General features: G+C 39.2%; 1 long non-coding RNA gene across 1 annotated transcript in view; it reads left to right on the forward strand.

Moving 5' to 3' along the window:
- The first annotated feature begins 12 nt into the window (after positions 1 to 12).
- LOC114007249 (uncharacterized) overlaps positions 13 to 16,236 on the forward strand; it is a 17,924-nt gene continuing 1,700 nt past the window's right edge. Inside the window, exons 1-2 of the long non-coding RNA XR_003548882.1 lie at positions 13 to 103; positions 12,887 to 13,103. This is a non-coding gene — a long non-coding RNA (uncharacterized LOC114007249). The remainder of the gene's footprint in view (positions 104 to 12,886; positions 13,104 to 16,236) is intronic.

Here is a 16,236-nt window from a genome sequence, read left to right on the forward strand (position 1 = left end):
CCCCTGGCAGGACTTCCTGAGGAGCCCAAGGCAGGAGGAGAAGAACACCAGGTGTGGGTGAGGCCACTGAACACATTTCCCCTGGCAACAGCACCCAAGCCAAGTGAGTTCTCTCCTGAACTTGGTGCTCCCTTCCCATTTTCCTTAACTAACTAACTACTAGGCACCACAAATCCCAAGGTCAGACTGCACACATGAGAGGCTTGAAGGCTCAATGGGTTGCCTGCTCATCCCCGCAACCTCCGTGCTGCAGGAAGAGCCCTGCATGGGGCGCAAGAGCAGTGCGCCCCCACATTCCTCTATGGACAAGGGGTTGAAGTCCCTTCAAGGGACAGAGGTGCTGAATAGGAGCACCTCCTGCCACCTCCCTCCTGGGTCCTCAGAAGTTTCTTGACCACCTCTGCCACATTGGAGAAACAGAGATGGAATTTCAGGTTAAGTCTCACAATTTTAATCCTAAAAGATTTTCTCTTGGGACCAACAGTTGGTGTGATGGTTATGTTGCTGGACTCCCATGTAGTTGACCACAGTTCAAGTCTTGGATCCCATGGCTTAAACTCACGCTGGCCACGTGTACGTGCATGCCCAAGATCCCTAGAGGAGAATGGAGGAGAAGGGATCGTGACATGGCCATTTCCCCTGAGGGGTGATTTCTCGCTGTCTCTCTATCTTTCTATGTCTTTCTGGCAAGCACACATGCCCTATAAAACCTCTCAAAAATATTTTCTCTTGTTTATTTTGTGTTATTTATATTTAATACCCATAGGTAGTATGTGGTTTTTATAAGGGATAATTCAATCTCATCTCCTTTATGAACTGGTAGAAATTTCTCCAGTTTAAGTTCCTCCTGCACTGTTTCTAACTGTGTGGTCCACGAAGAACTGCATTGAATAACCTGTGGAATTTAGGACACAGGAAGAAGGGGCATACCCGGCTGTCACTAGGGATGACTGTCATGGCCAGTAACTTCTGGAAACCGTTGATCATCTGCAGGATGTAATAGGACCCGTCCTGCTTGTTAAATATGGAGCTAGAGTCTCTTGGTTTAGATACCTCAGGCAGCTTTGAATTAAAAAGCAAAACCAAAAAGAAAAAAAGCCAGCCAATACTTTTAGATTCACCCTCCCAGTCTGGTTTGTCCAGGAACCTGAAGGAAGTACCAGGGATTAGGTGGCTTTTCAACACCAGAAAGGCCTTTCTTCACAGTTTGAAACTGGACATCCAGGATCAACATGTGGGCTTGGCTGTTCCTTCTGAGACTCTCTCCTTGTGCCTGGCTGTTCCTCCCTATCTTTACGTGTTCTTCTCGTTGTACCTGTTTATATTGGGTGGTCAGGAAAGTCACGATGCATTTTTGAATAGAAAACATAGAAAAATACATCATGACTTTCTCGGACAACCCAGTAGTTTAATGTCCTCTTCCCGTAAGGACATCCATTAGAATGTTTTATAGTCCACTCATATAACCTTGTTTTACTTCAATCTCTTTTTTTGTTTTAAAAAAAATTTTTTGAGAGGTTTTTTGCTATAGGGCATGTGCACTTGCCAGAGAGACAGAAAGCAAGAAATCACTCCCCAGGGGGGGGGATGGCCATGCCACAATCCCTTCTCTTCCATTCTCCTCTCAGGATCTTGGGCACGCATGCATATGCACCCAACATGAGTTCAAGTCACAAGGTCCAGGACTCAAACTGTAGTCAGCTACACAGGAGTCCAGCGACATAGTCATTATACCAACTGCTGGTCTCTGTTCTTTAATTTTTAAATTTCAATTTCTTTTATACTTTCAATCACATGTTACTTAGCCTGCAAAATGAATATTCCAACATGTGCACATTTTTCATCAGTCCAGTTAACAATACTATAAAGTTATCTTCAATAGATAATAATAACCCATTTGTTTGTCCCATAAATGACTTGTCTATTTTTCTCCTTAACGTCCTTCCTCAGTCTCCCTCCTTCACCCATTCTCTTCCCACACTGTATCTGGTATTCACAACCATTTACTATGTTTCTATATCCTTTAGTCATTCAGTTGGCTAGAGTGTGGACACTTGGTGTATATTAAGTGGAGACATGCAATGTCTCACTTTCATAGCCTGGCTTGCCTCAGCAGTAAATCTCCCATATTCATCCACTTTTTGTCAAAAGCCAGGGTCTTGTTTTTTTTTTTTTATCAATGAGTAGTATTCCATAGAGTATATGTGCCACACTTTTTCAATCCATTTATCTGTTCATGGGCATTTGAGTTGCCTACTATGTTTTAGCAATTGTGAATAATGCCACAATAAACATTGATGTGCAAGCACTTTTCTGATTAAGAATTCTGTCCTTTGGGTAGATACCAAGGAGTGGGATTGCTGGATCATATGGTAGTTCTATTTGTAGATCTTTGAGGAATCTTCAAATTGTTCTCCACAGTGGCTGGACAATTTACACTCCCACCAGCAGTGTAGAAGAGTTCCCCTTTCACCACGCCCACCAGCACTTATCATTTTTTGGTTTTTTTAATCTTAGTCATTGTGACTGGGATTACCTGGTATCTCACTGTGGTTTTGATCTGCATCTCCCTTACAATGAAGTATGTTGAGCATTTTTCATATGCCTTTTGGCTATTTGTATGTTTTCCTTAGAGAACAGTTTTCTCAACTCATTCTCCCATCTTTTAATAGCATTGATGATCTTTTTTGGGGACTGTGGCTTGATTTCCTTGTGTATTCGGGTTATCAGTTCCTTATCTGACACGTAGTTTAGAAAAGTATTTTCCCATTCTGAGGGCTGTTGATTCACACTAATAACTGTCACTTGCCATGCAGAAACTTCTTAATCTGATATAATCCCACTTGTCTAATTTGGGAATTTTTGACTGTGCTTTGGAGGTCTTATTTAAGAAGTCTTTGCCTACCCCAATGTCTCCCAGAGTGTCCACTGTTTTCCAGAAGCAGTTTTATAGTTTGAGGTCTTAAGGTTTAGATCTTTGATCCACTTTGAGTTGATTTTTGTCAATGGTGAAATGGAGGGGTTCAGATTCATCCTTCTGCAGGTGGATATTCAGTTTTATTCTCTTTATTGATTGCATTAGTGAGGAATTGCAGTACTATATTGCAAAGGAGTGTAGAAAGTGGGCATCCTTGTCTCGTACCAGTTTTTAGTGGAAAAGCTTTCAGCATTTCTCCATTCAGGATGATGTTAGCTATGAGTTTTTCATAGATAGCTTTTATTTTGTTGAGAAATGACCTTCCTATACCGATTTTGCTGAGAGTCTTGATCATGAAGGGATGTTGTATCTTATCAAATGCTTTTTCTGCATCAATTGATATGATCATATGGTTTTTCTCTTTCTTTCTGTTAACATGGTGTATTACATTTATGGTTTTATGTATGTTGAACCAACCTTGCATCCCTGGGGTAAAGCCTTCCTGGTCATGATGTATAACCTTTTTTATATAATGTTGGATACTTTAAACTCTTTAAAAGCCCTATTTTCTAGTTTCCTCTAGTCAAAACAGAGATCTTTTCTTTGCTTCAGAGCTACTGCACATTCTTTTCTATTTTTTTCTTTTAAGCTCATGCCTCTATTCAGGCTGCTCTTGCCCCATCAATTCATTAACTCTATCCTTATCAAGATTGTTGATTTCCTTCATTCCTTCTCTTTCTCAGAATCACTTATGTGCTAATTCACCCCTCAGCACTAACTAATCCAATAGAGCTCCACGAGGCAGAACTTGTTCCATTTTGTTCAATGCTAGTACTGAGCATGTAGATTATGCACAACACATGGCAGGTATCAATTTGTATTTGTTGAGTTAACGAAATACTAAGTTCTCCTGGAAATTCTAGTACTTTTGCTGATTGATTCTTGTCATTTCTTTCATGTCCCATTCTTCTCTACTTACCTCCAAAATGTTAGTGTGCTCAGTCCCCTCATCAATTCTTTGCTGTTCTCATTCCATTCATTTTTTACATCAGCTTGGCAAGTCTTTTAGAGTCCTTGTCCAGATCAGTGAGATATCATGCAGAAGACATCTGTACCAGGCCTTTAAGTACAAGGCAATATGCTTTTCCCTTGGAGAGGTATAAAAAGTAGGAAGTTGCCAAGCACATTCCCAAAGCAGGATGATGCTTAGGCTCCTTGAATAAGCATTAGAGATGACTTTGAAATCTTGTATTGTACTCAGAAACTCTTCTGGGCTTGCAGTCACCGTAGCAACTAGTTCCAAGATGATGCCCCCCATATGGCCAGTGGAATATCAGGATGATAGGCTGATGGTGAATTCAAATGCAATAAATATTCTTGACAAGATATAGCATGGGAACATTGTAACCATTGCAGGACTGTATTATACAAGAAATCATAACTGATGAACTGCCCAGCAGGACAGAACCATGGCGAGTGTCAGGGGGCAGGGACCATTTGCTTTGAACCATTGAAAATGCAAACTGATCATACCTACTCTAGGGTCATCTTACAGAAGATCCCTATGTCTCTCAGTGAAAAATCTTCTAATGCTCACCACAAATTTAACCTCAATCCCAATTCTCCACAAAACTTCACTTGCTGGTCCAGTAATAAAGAATTATCTCAATCCTATCAAGTGATTCAATCCGTTAGTTCTCTTACCAGCTCAGGAGCTCAGTGTTTATAATAATTCCGTTTCTTTCTCTCACAACACTGTTGTCCAAATTATGGCTTCATTTCAAGTGCCACATATATGTAGGTTAAATGTCCTATTTTTCATAATGAAGGGGGGCAACAGGTGGCATGATGGTTAAGACACTGGACATTCCCATATGGCTGACCACAGTTTGAGTCCCAGACCTGGTTGCTTGCTTTTTTCACTTTCCTTCTTTCTGTGTGTCTGTCTTTCTCTGGTCAAATGAAAATGATTGAATGAATAAACAAAATGAAATAAAAAAATTCTACTATTTGAATAGAATCCTTATCTGCTCCCTGGGCTTGAGTTTGGACTGGTGGTTTGAAAATTACATTACGTGCTCATGCGTGCAAGCCCAAGATCCTGGGAAGAGAATAGAGTAGAAGGAATTATAGCATAGCCATCCCTCCCTGGGGGTGATTTCTCACTTCCCTTCTCACTGTCTATATCTCTTTCTCTCTCTCTCTCTCACTCCCCCCCCCAAAAAAAAAATTTCCTATGTCTCTATCTTTATTTATTTATTTATTTATTTTGGTGATGAGAACACTTAACACTAGACCTAACCTTCTAACAATGTGCCAGTGCTCCATACAGAGCTGTTCGCTGTAGGCATCCTGTGGGGCAGATCTCTAGAACTTACTCATCTTTGGGGTGACACAGAGCTTTTAACTTTTGCTGATTTTGTCACTGCAGAGTTGCATGTTTTTTGTTGCACTACAAATAACACTGGATACTTTCTCATGTACTTATTTGCCTTTTGTACTTCCTATTTTGAATTTTTTCTTACCAGATTATCTTTTTGGCTGTTATTGATTTTTAGGATGATGTGCCTATGATCATGTTAGGACTTTGATTCTAGGGAGCTAATGTGGGTTCTTCTAAGTCAACTTCTCCTGCAGATCAGAAGCTAAGGTTTCAGGAGGGGTTAAATTTAAATTCACTAAACTCTCAGGACCCTTAGGCCTGCATCTCTCTCTGTCTCTCTCATCTTTTACTCCCCAACTTGCTCTTTCCTTCTTATCCTTTCTTTTCTTTCTTCCTCTCCTCTTTGTGTTTCTCAATCTCCTGTTGGTTTCTAAATCAAACAATCAAACATTATGTCTTTACCTTTTTTAAAGAATTCTTAACCACATCAGGAAAGTATACTTTTCTTTGCCTAGCCCAAGTAAATTCAAATGTCATTTTTTGAAGGATCATAGTTGAGAACCCTGAAAGACAGATATTAGTCATGGAACTTTAGAAAAATAGTCTTTATTTTCTATTCAGGACAACATCAAGCAGCAATGAAGTGGTGTTCCTCTCCTTTCCAAAAGAGTTTTTTGTCCTAAAATGTTTTTGTTTTTGTTTGTTTGTTTGTTTTTTGTTTTTTTGGAGAGATTTTCGCTATAGGGCGCGTGCGCTCGCCAGACAGAGAGAGACATAGAGACAGAAAGCGAGAAATCACCCCCCAGGGGGGATGGTCACGCCGCAATCCCTTCTCCTCCATTCTCCTCTCGGGATCTTGGGCACGCATGCATACGCACCCGGTGTGAGTTTTAAGCCACCGGGTCCGGGACGCGAACCGTGTTCGACTACATGGGAGTCCAGTGACATAGCCATTATGCTAACTGCTGGTCCCTCATATTCCCATCTTAAGATAATGAACTCAGAACTTATAATTTGCTTAAAAAGGAGTAAGGAAAAGATAAGAAAGGAGAGGAGAAAATACAACCAAAGCTAATGTACCAATCCAGGTCCTGACAGACTGCAGATGTCTCATTGAAGGGATAATTGAAACTGTTTAACTAAGGAAATGTTTATAAGGGCATAGGAAAGACAACATGCCATCCATGGACGGAGAAGCATTCAGAGACTGGAAATAGAGGAGTGGTAACTCTCATCCTAGACCAGAAGAGGCAAGTAGAGAGTGTTACCAGCACCTGGTAGGACCAGAGCCATTGGGTGGAGCTACAGGAAAGTTGCTGTGTCCTGAGGGAGAGGAACAACTCCCTGAGAGCTGCGGGTCAGCAGGGTGAGTTCTGGGGAGCACATGCCTGCCTTCAGTTCACCTGCTGGTCTCACTTCTGAACTCCACCATAAACCAGGAGCCAGGGCAACTCTGATGATATAGGCAATAAAGGTCAACATCCGGGGACATAGGTCATGATACAGACCACTCAAGGGTGAATATGATGGGGGGTGGGAGGAAAGAGGAAGCAACAAAGACAACTGATACCAAAATCTAATCTGCAATTCTTGGAATTATGAGAGGATACTAAATCAACATACAAAAATCTATAGCATTTCTATATACCAACAACAAGCAGACTGAGGTAGAACTGAAGGAAGCAATCCCATTTTACCATAACCACAAAAAGTATAAGATATCTAGGAAGAAATCTAACCAAAGAAGTCAAAGCACTCTACAAGGAAAACTATGAAAATCCAAAAAAGGAAATCAAAAATGACACAAAAAAAGTGGAAGGCCATCCATGTTCCTGGATTGGAAGAATTAATATAATAAAAATGACAATTCTACCCAAATTAATCTACATATTTAACACAATCCCAATCAAATCACCAGAGATATTCTTCACAGATCTAGAGAAGACAATCATGGAATTTGTTTGAAATCATTAAAGTCTCCATGTTGCCAAAGCAATCCTTTGCAAGAGTGGGGTAGGAGGCATCTCACTCTCTGACTTCAAAATATATTACAAAGCTGTGATAATCAAAACAGCACAGTATTGGCACAAAAACAGACATGTGAACCAACATAACAGAAAAGAGAACCCAATAATAAACCCCAAAACATACAGCCAATGATTTTTGACAAAGGGTACCAGTCAATTCAGTGAGAAAAATAAAACCTCTTTAGCAAATGGTACTGAGAAAACTGCATATCCACCTGCAGAAAAATGAATCTGGACTCCTATCTCTCATGGTTAATAAAAATAAACTCAAAGTGGATGCAAGATCTAAATCTAAGATATAAAACTATAAAACTTCTCGTGGAAAACACTGGAAAACTCTTGGAGACATCAGAGTAGGCAAATATTTCTTAAATAAGACCTCCAAAGTACAGGCAATAATCCCCAAAGTAGACAAATGTGATTACATCAGATTAATAAGTTTCTGCACAGTGAAGACGCAGAAATTAGTATGAATTGACAACCCTTGGAATGAGAGAATATTTTTGTAAACTATGTCTCAGATGAGGGGTTTATAACCAAAATACACAGGAAATTCAAGTGAGAAGATTAAAAAAAAAACAGTTAAGTGCTGCTGTGGCTGTGGTGAAAAGGGAACTTTCCTACACTTGGTGGAAATTCACATTTGTACAGCCAATATGGAGAACAATATGAAGGTTCTCAAAGATCTACAAATAGAACTACTATATGATAAAGCAATTCTTCTCCTGGGGATCTAAGCAAAGGACAGGAGAACGCTCAGTCAGAAAAGCACTTGCACATCTATGTTTAGTGTGGCATTATTCACAATTGCTAAGACATGGAACCAACCCAAATGTCCATTAACAGATGAATGGATTGAAAAAGTGTGACAGGAGTCCTCCATGGGAGCTGAGATCTAGTGCTTCCAGGGAATGAGAGAAATGAAGATTCTCAGCTGAGAAGTCACCCTGAAGAGGCAAAAAGGGCAGACCTTTAGAAGAAGACTGAGTCTTCTATGGGAGTTTTCAGGGAATTAAAAAAATGAGTCCTCCTCTAGTGCTTTTGGGGAATAAGAGAAATGAAGATTCTCTGTTGAGAAATCACCCTGGTAGAGCCCCCTCTATCCTTCTCTGTCTCTGTCTCTTCCAGTCTCTCTCTATCTGTCTTTACATTTTTTTCTTTTTCTTTTCTTTGGAGAGGTTTTTGCTATAGGTCAAATCAAAGACTCACAGCAGGAGACTGGAGTGAGCTTCTATGGCAAGGTCCCTGGCCTAGAAGTCCCTGCAGATCCTCTCTGCAGTGAGGGGACAGTAAGAGCCCGGGAAGCAGCACAACTGCCACGAAAACTGAGCCTGCTGTACCTTTATGCCATGTTCATCATAGGGACCTGGGACCTGTTTACTTTTCCTCAAACACTTACTTTAAGGCCCAGTGACCTCACTCTTACTATCAACCCCTATGTCAACTAGCAAACACTTTGTGTTAACAGATAAAAAGGATGCTTCCTGCAGTAAATGATCAACTCTAAGATGATCATTTCAGATTCAGGCAATTCCAATGCTCATCAACCACCCCACAGGTGTAAATTAGACCCGGCTTCCAAACACCCACAGCATGCTGCTTACTACTGCGTACAACAAACTGAGTATTTATGTCTCCTCGATATTCCCATAGGGATAATTATAGAAAGTGAGTCTTTGGGAAGTGATTAGGTCATGAGATGGGGCTCTCATAATGAGGAGTGTCCTTACCAAGCTCTGAAGAGAGTGGAGTTCTTTCCTTCCACCCTAGGAGGGCAGCACAAGTAATCATCTATGAACCACATAGCAGGCCCTCGAAAACTGCACTTGAATAGCCTTAGTCAAATAGTTCATAGTCAAACCTGCCAGTGCCTTGATCATGCCACTCTCAGCCTCCAGAACTGTGAGAAACAAGGGTCTGCCGTACACACACTCGAAAGCCACATGTGGCCCAGCCTGGCTGCGCAGTCAGTAACAAACTGAATTGCAGTTCTGAAAGCCCCATGGTCGACTGCAGATTCAAATCCCTAGACTGGCCTGCAAACGGTGGGTGCATTTATGCATGCCAAAGATCCTGATTTTCTGGAGGGGATCATGGCCCAATTAGACACTGTTAAGGAGATCTCTCTTTCTCGCTCTCTCCCTCTCTCTCTGTCTCACTCTGTTTTGTATGCATACACACTATCATGAATAAAATACATTTAAACATTTTTAAAACCACACAGTTTACAGTATTTTATTACAGTGTCCCTAATGAACTAAGACACTTGAAATAATTTTAAGTAAACTACCACATAAATAAAATAATAATTTGACCCAGTGCCAACTTGCGATTATCATCAAGTGTTGTCTCCTTTTTTTGTTCTCCAGCATAAAACAACTATGATGGCCCCTGCAACTGTATCCAATGCCCTAGTTTCTGTCAGAACCATGGAGATGAGTATAATCTGTCATTCTAAGTAATCTTTCCAATCTGATCTGTGTTAATATAATCACTCAACATCCACAGTTGACATTAATATGTGACTACTTTGTGTATAGTCTTGCTTATTAAATATTTGACTAACATGATTATGGGATTGTGATACTCTGTTCCTAGTTGAAAATATTCTTGAAATAAGAGATTTTACTTTTAAAAATGAATATGTATATACACTACATATTTACTTTTCTATAATAATATGATAATTCTACCATTTAAAAAGTCACAATACTGGCATAGTGGTTAAAGCATTAAATTCCCACGTCTGACCAGGTTTCTTGAAAATCGCACTGTACACACGTGAGTGCACAAAATCCCAGGAGTAAAGTGAAGGAGAAGGGATTGTGGCATGGCCATACCCCCTACGAGGTGAGTTCTCATTTTCTCTGTCTCCTCCTCTATGATCATGAGAACATGCACCGTATGAAAAAAACTTAGATTAAAAGAAAAATGCTTGGGGGACCAGCAGTTAGCGTAATGGCTATGTTGCTGAACTCCCATGTAGTCAACTGCAGTTCAAGTCCTGGACCTGGTGGCTTAAACTCACGCCAGGCACGTGTGTGTGCGTGCCCAGGATCCCGAGAGGAGAATGGAGGAGAAGGCATTGTGACATGGCCATCCCTGGTGGGGGTGATTTCTTGCTTTCCATCTCTCTATCTCTCTCTGTCTCTCTAGCGAGGTACATGCGCCTATAGCAAAAAGCTCTCAAAAAAAAAAAAAAAACTTGAGAAAGTATCAAAATGAAAGAAAAAAACCTCAAGTGTCATCATTGAGCTAGAAATTGGTTATTTTAGAATATACATCCTTCTAGACTTTTATTTATTATTATTGATTTACAGACTGTTTATACAGAGCATAACTTTGTATGTGCTATAATTTGAATTTCTGTCAACTCACATACAAATTTACCTATAGATAACTTTAGTTTAGAAAAGGATTTGGAGAGTAGATAGTAAATTTAGTTATTTCATATTGTTAGTGAATTACAACTTTTATCAAAAAAAATGCCCTTTTCATAAAAATGTAGAAAAGAAGGAGCATTTTTATTTATTGAGTAAACAGAACTAAATCCAGGAAGAAATTTCAAGTGATTTATGTATCCAAATAGAAATGGACCTTTTCTTTTTTTAATGTGAACATTTTATCCTGCATTATTTTTTGCAAGTATATAGCACAGTTCCCTAGAATCAGCATCTTCCTGGTTTTCATACAGAATTTCAGCATAGGTTGTGATCACATCCTGACCTTTGCTGTACCTCTCTTCAGGTTATGCTCACTTGGGATGGGCTAAGAACCCTCTCATCTCCCTGAGAAGAAATGATTGTAGACATGATAGGAACCTGGGTAGAAATGGTTGTGGACAGGACAGGCCCTGGGTTAAGCAACCCAGGAGTCAGGAAGCCTGAAGCTCTATCTTTCTGGGTGTTTATATTTCAGAAGAGATAGAGCCTGGGACCAGCAGATGGCCTGATGGTTATGACACTGGACTCTCACGTAGTTGACCATGGCTCAAGTCCCAGACCTGGAGACTTAAACTGATGTAGGACATATGTGTGTGTATGCCCAGAATCCTGAGAGGAGAATGTAGGAGATGGGATTTCAGCAAGGCCATCCCTCCCAGGAGTGATTTCTTTCTTTCTGTCTCTCTCTCTCTGTCTATCCAGAAAGCGCATGTACCCTATAACAAAAATCTCTCTAAAATAAAAAGAGATAGAGCCTGAAGGCTTGGAGACTTCTCTTGGTGGCAAAACTGCAATGGCCCTTGGAGGGGGTCTAGAGAAAGGCTTAGAGAAAGGACTCTGGCCCACTTGTTTTCGAAGAAACATTCTAAGTGAACATTTTTTAAATGGACTCTTTTAAGTTTATAAAAACAGAAGGAATTCAGCCTTATTGATTCCTAAGTTATACAGACTACACAATTCAATTGTTCCTGAAATAATTTTGGTTTTGGTTGCCTGATACAAACAGTAGATTTAATTAGTCAGAGAAAAAAGCAGCTAATTTCCGAGCATTAGTTCTCGCTGCGTAAGCTCGCTTTCTAATACTAACCCACACTATCTCTTTTTCTCTCACTCTTTCTCCCGTAAGCAACTGTTTTGGCCCCTGCAACTGCATCCAAAGTAGTTTCTCTATTTTTCCCTCTTCTTTTAGAGATAGGGCTGAGTACAGAAACAATGTGGTTTTAATCAAGAACATTTTCAGATTTGAATCTTACTCAATAACTTGCTAGTGTGGTAGAACTTGATGACTTTAGGAAGACATATTACCCTGTTTCTGATCCTTCCTCCTCCTGGGATAATGCAAATAGTAAACACCCTGCATCAGGAAGCAGTATTATGAGGTTAAAATGATAACTATAAAGAATATCCCCCAAAAAGCAATTGATAATTACAAAACATTATTATTGCTGCTGTTTACTCAGTGGAGAGGAATTTTAGTGAAATGGTTCGTAGCGTAGATTTTGGAGCAAGATTTCTTACATTCAAATATCTTACTCGGTAGTTCTGTGATTTTAGCAAGTTATTAAATCTCTCCATAATATTGTGGTAAAAATATTTGTGGTAAGAAAAAGGTGGGATAAAGTTATCACTGAGTCTGAATCAAATGTGCAATAAATGGGAGTTAGCCCTACAATTATTTATTATTTATTAAATGCTAAGAGTTCAGGACGTTGGCTAGGTGCTAAGAATTCCAAATTGTATGTATAAGACGTGGACATTCCCTCAGGCACTTACAGTCTGCACTACCACACGTGAGTAACCAGATCCATTGAGAATTGAGTCTAATATTGAATGTAATTGGACCTTCAAAAAATGTTATATGAGACTTTTTCATCTCTATGCTTCTCAAACTGGTTCCTAAACATGAGATAAATGGCATTATTTGAAATGATTTAACGAAGCTCTTATTGTTGCAAGCAGTCTCTATGGTATCCTACAAAGGTTCTACTGGAGAACTGGTGTCAAACCTTTACATCGGCACAGTTCTCATCCACTCCTTTTATGGTTGTAGAGTAATGGTCTTAGCTTTAGCACTTTCAGTTTCACATTAGTCTTTTTTTTTTTTTCTTTGGCAAAGGCTGTTTTTTTGTTTCATCTTCGCTGATGTCTAATCGTCAGGTCTCTGAAGAAGATTTGGAAAGTCTCAGGACGCAGAAGGGGTGAAGTAAACACCCAAAGTTCCAGTGAGAGAGAAAAGTGGGAGAAAGCAGAGCAGCAAAATGCAGAAGAAAGAGGAAGAGGACAAGCATTCCTGAAACTTTGCTATCGAAGCTGCTTTCTTCTCCACTCTGAAGGTACCCTGCTCAGAGTAATACTGGGGTTGGACAGGGGACAGGAGGGGCTTAAAAGGCTCAGCTACTTTTCTCTATGGTCATCATTTCCAGATAGGCTGCAGCTGAGCCTGAGGCAGGACACACGTTCTGATCAATCCTGCCTTTTAAGACTGGAGCATTCCCTTTCAATCCCTTTGGCTCCTGCTGGGTTGAAATGGGTTCCTTCAAAGGTAGAGCCTAAGTCTGGAGTTAGGAATGTTTTAAGAGTATTTCCTCCCTCCCACTGCTTTAAACTATCTTTATCTTTAATTCTATCTGCTTGATAAAACTTAGCCTTCATTTCCTCATTAATTGCCAATTTTTGTAGCCCGAGTAAACAAAGTCACGGGGGGGCTCTGTAAACTGAGTCGAGTGACTCTAATTTGGGAGTTTATAAAATCTTTGTGCAGTCACTTTCTCCAACCCGGTCACTGATTGATTACCATTTTATGAGCATAATACCGGATGTTATACTGTATCACTTCGAGGTACAGGGATTGAGACCCTGAAGTGAAGGCATGACTGAAGGAAGACTTCATTCTTTTCAACTTTTTTAAATTGTTGAAATTATCGAATTGTCAAGCCCTGGTTAAAAACGATATGTCTCTAATTATAAATATAATACAGCTGGTCTACCTATCTGTCACTTCAGCATCCACAGATTTCAGCAACTGTGGATGCAGCCAGGTTCCCCTGATTGCTACAAAATGGAGGAAATAGAAATAGCTGGAGAAGTTTATCAACATATTTTCCTTTTCACTATGTCTGATGCTAAGATTACTGATAAGGGATGCAGAGGCTATTCAATTGTATAGGAGGATTGTGTAGGTTATGTAGAAATACTGCACCATTTTATATAAGGGAAACGTACCAGTGGATACTGAGGGATGACTGTACTGTAAGTACAGCAGAGTTCAGAAAGAAAGAAAGACGAAAAAAAAAAAAAATCCTAATTCATAATGATGGTTTCAGTGCTTGGGATAACTAGACGCTATATGCAAACTGATATACATGGAGATAACTAAAAAAAAATCTATCTTAAAGCAGAGAGAGCCCAAAAGTCTGATAGGATAATCAAATCAATAATCAATGGACCAAATGTTAGATTTGAGACATCAGGCTTGAGTGAAAAACACATAAATGCTGATACATAGCAAAGATTAAGAACCAGCGAGTGGGTAGAAAGATGTAGATCAGAGGGCTTCCTGTGACAGGAGTGAGAGGAGAAAATCACCAGGGAGCCTGAGTCCCATGATCTAAACCAGACCCTGTCCAAGAATGAGCTTGGAAGAAACCGGGGCTAAGTTTGGGTTAGAATGGCATTTGTCTTTAAAGTAGAAATATATATTTGAACATTTTCAAGATGAAGGCTGCATATTCCTGCAAACTTGAGTTCAGAAAGCTCAGCTTTGTTCATACAAAGCTTCTTAGAGAAATTTCGTAATTAAGTTAGAAGATATGAGACATCTCGGAAATATTTTATTTTCTGGAAAATGAGACACAAGATGAACCAGTGAGAATGCAATCTAGAACACCCTTCTGAAGAGTCATTTGACAGTATCTAACAAAATTATATACCCTTCTCTTTTAATCCAGCAATTTTGTTTGTCCAAATCTTAGGAAATTGCACCTATAGCAATATGAAAATACAGCTACAGAAGGTTAGCAGAATTATTCATTGCAGCATGGTTTCTAACTGCAAAATATTAGAAATGATCTAAATGTCCATACTTAGGAGAGTGGTTGGGAATATGTGTGCTATATATCCACATAAAAGAAGAGTTGCCAACAAAAATATTTGAGAAAAAAAAGAAAAACAAGAATTGATATGGAGTGATTTCCACCTGTCTATACCAAGTGATCTTTATACTAGAAAACGTGAAAAAAGAAAATATTCATGCATCTGTACAACTGTGCAAAAGAAATCCAAGCAGGATAAACCAAAAACTGACAAGATTGGGTGTCTACAGAGGATGGGTAAGAATCAGATGGCAGAATAAAAAAGTGAAATGGAGTGGCCAGGTGAAAAAGTGACATTTCTCTGAGTACATTTTTTGTAAAACTCTAATTCTTAGAACAAGGATGTTTCATATACTCAAAAAATAAATGCATGGAAAAAAAAAGAAAAAAAATAAATAAATGCATGCTCAATCACGATTCTGAGATAGGAGGTGGCTGAAACAAAATGCAAATAGAAACAAATGAATGTAACTGCCTAACAGATGAATAATCTAATCATACTGAAGAGGTGGAGAAGGAACTAATCTAAGCACTGGAACCTTGCTAGTACCAAAGGTAATAAAAGATTAAAAAAAAAAAAAAAGAATAAGGAACTATCAAAGATGAGAGATTATGGGAAAATGACTAAATGGAATGAAGGATCTGGGATTGGTTCCTGGAAAGGAAAATGCATTAGTGGGAAAGTGGCAAAATGTGACTGAGGTGTGTTTGTTAGTTAATAGCATACCGATGGTATGGTATGGTTTCAGTCACTTTGTATGGTTTTGTAAGAGACAACATTAGAGGAAGCTGGAAAAACGATATATGGGAACTCCCTTGTACTCATTGTGCAATTTTTTTTGTAGGTCTATTTCAAAACAATGATTTTTTTTTATCATCATAATCTTCTTTATATTACATTGGATTACATATAACTTTACATTGACTTCCATTGCTTTTTTTTTTTTTGGAGAGATTTTCACTGTAGGGCGCGTTGACTTCCATTGCTTTTTCAAAAGGGAATGCCATGCATGTCAGTCAATACAGAGGCATCGATCTCCCCGCTTTATCATTCAAAGTCTTTTCCATGCATTTCCCAATAATTATTATTATTTTTGTTTTGCAAAACAGTCAATCACTATTTCTCATTTTGCTTGTTAAAAGACTTCACCCATCATGAAATACTTCCCAGACCAGTCCAGTTGAGAATACTATACACATCATCAACAGATAATAAACCATATCTGCTGTTTCTCACTAACATCCTGCCTCTCTATTGTTCACTTGCTATCTTTCTCTATCCTCTTCTTTTTTTTATAGTTTATTTTTTATTATAATTTTTTTTCCCCATCACAACACACAAATGAATTTTCCATCCAAAATACACTGTGCATTG

The sequence above is a fragment of the Tupaia chinensis genome, unplaced genomic scaffold (assembly GCF_000334495.1).
Source record: "Tupaia chinensis unplaced genomic scaffold, TupChi_1.0 Scaffold000023_1, whole genome shotgun sequence".
Classification (NCBI taxonomy): domain Eukaryota; kingdom Metazoa; phylum Chordata; class Mammalia; order Scandentia; family Tupaiidae; genus Tupaia; species Tupaia belangeri.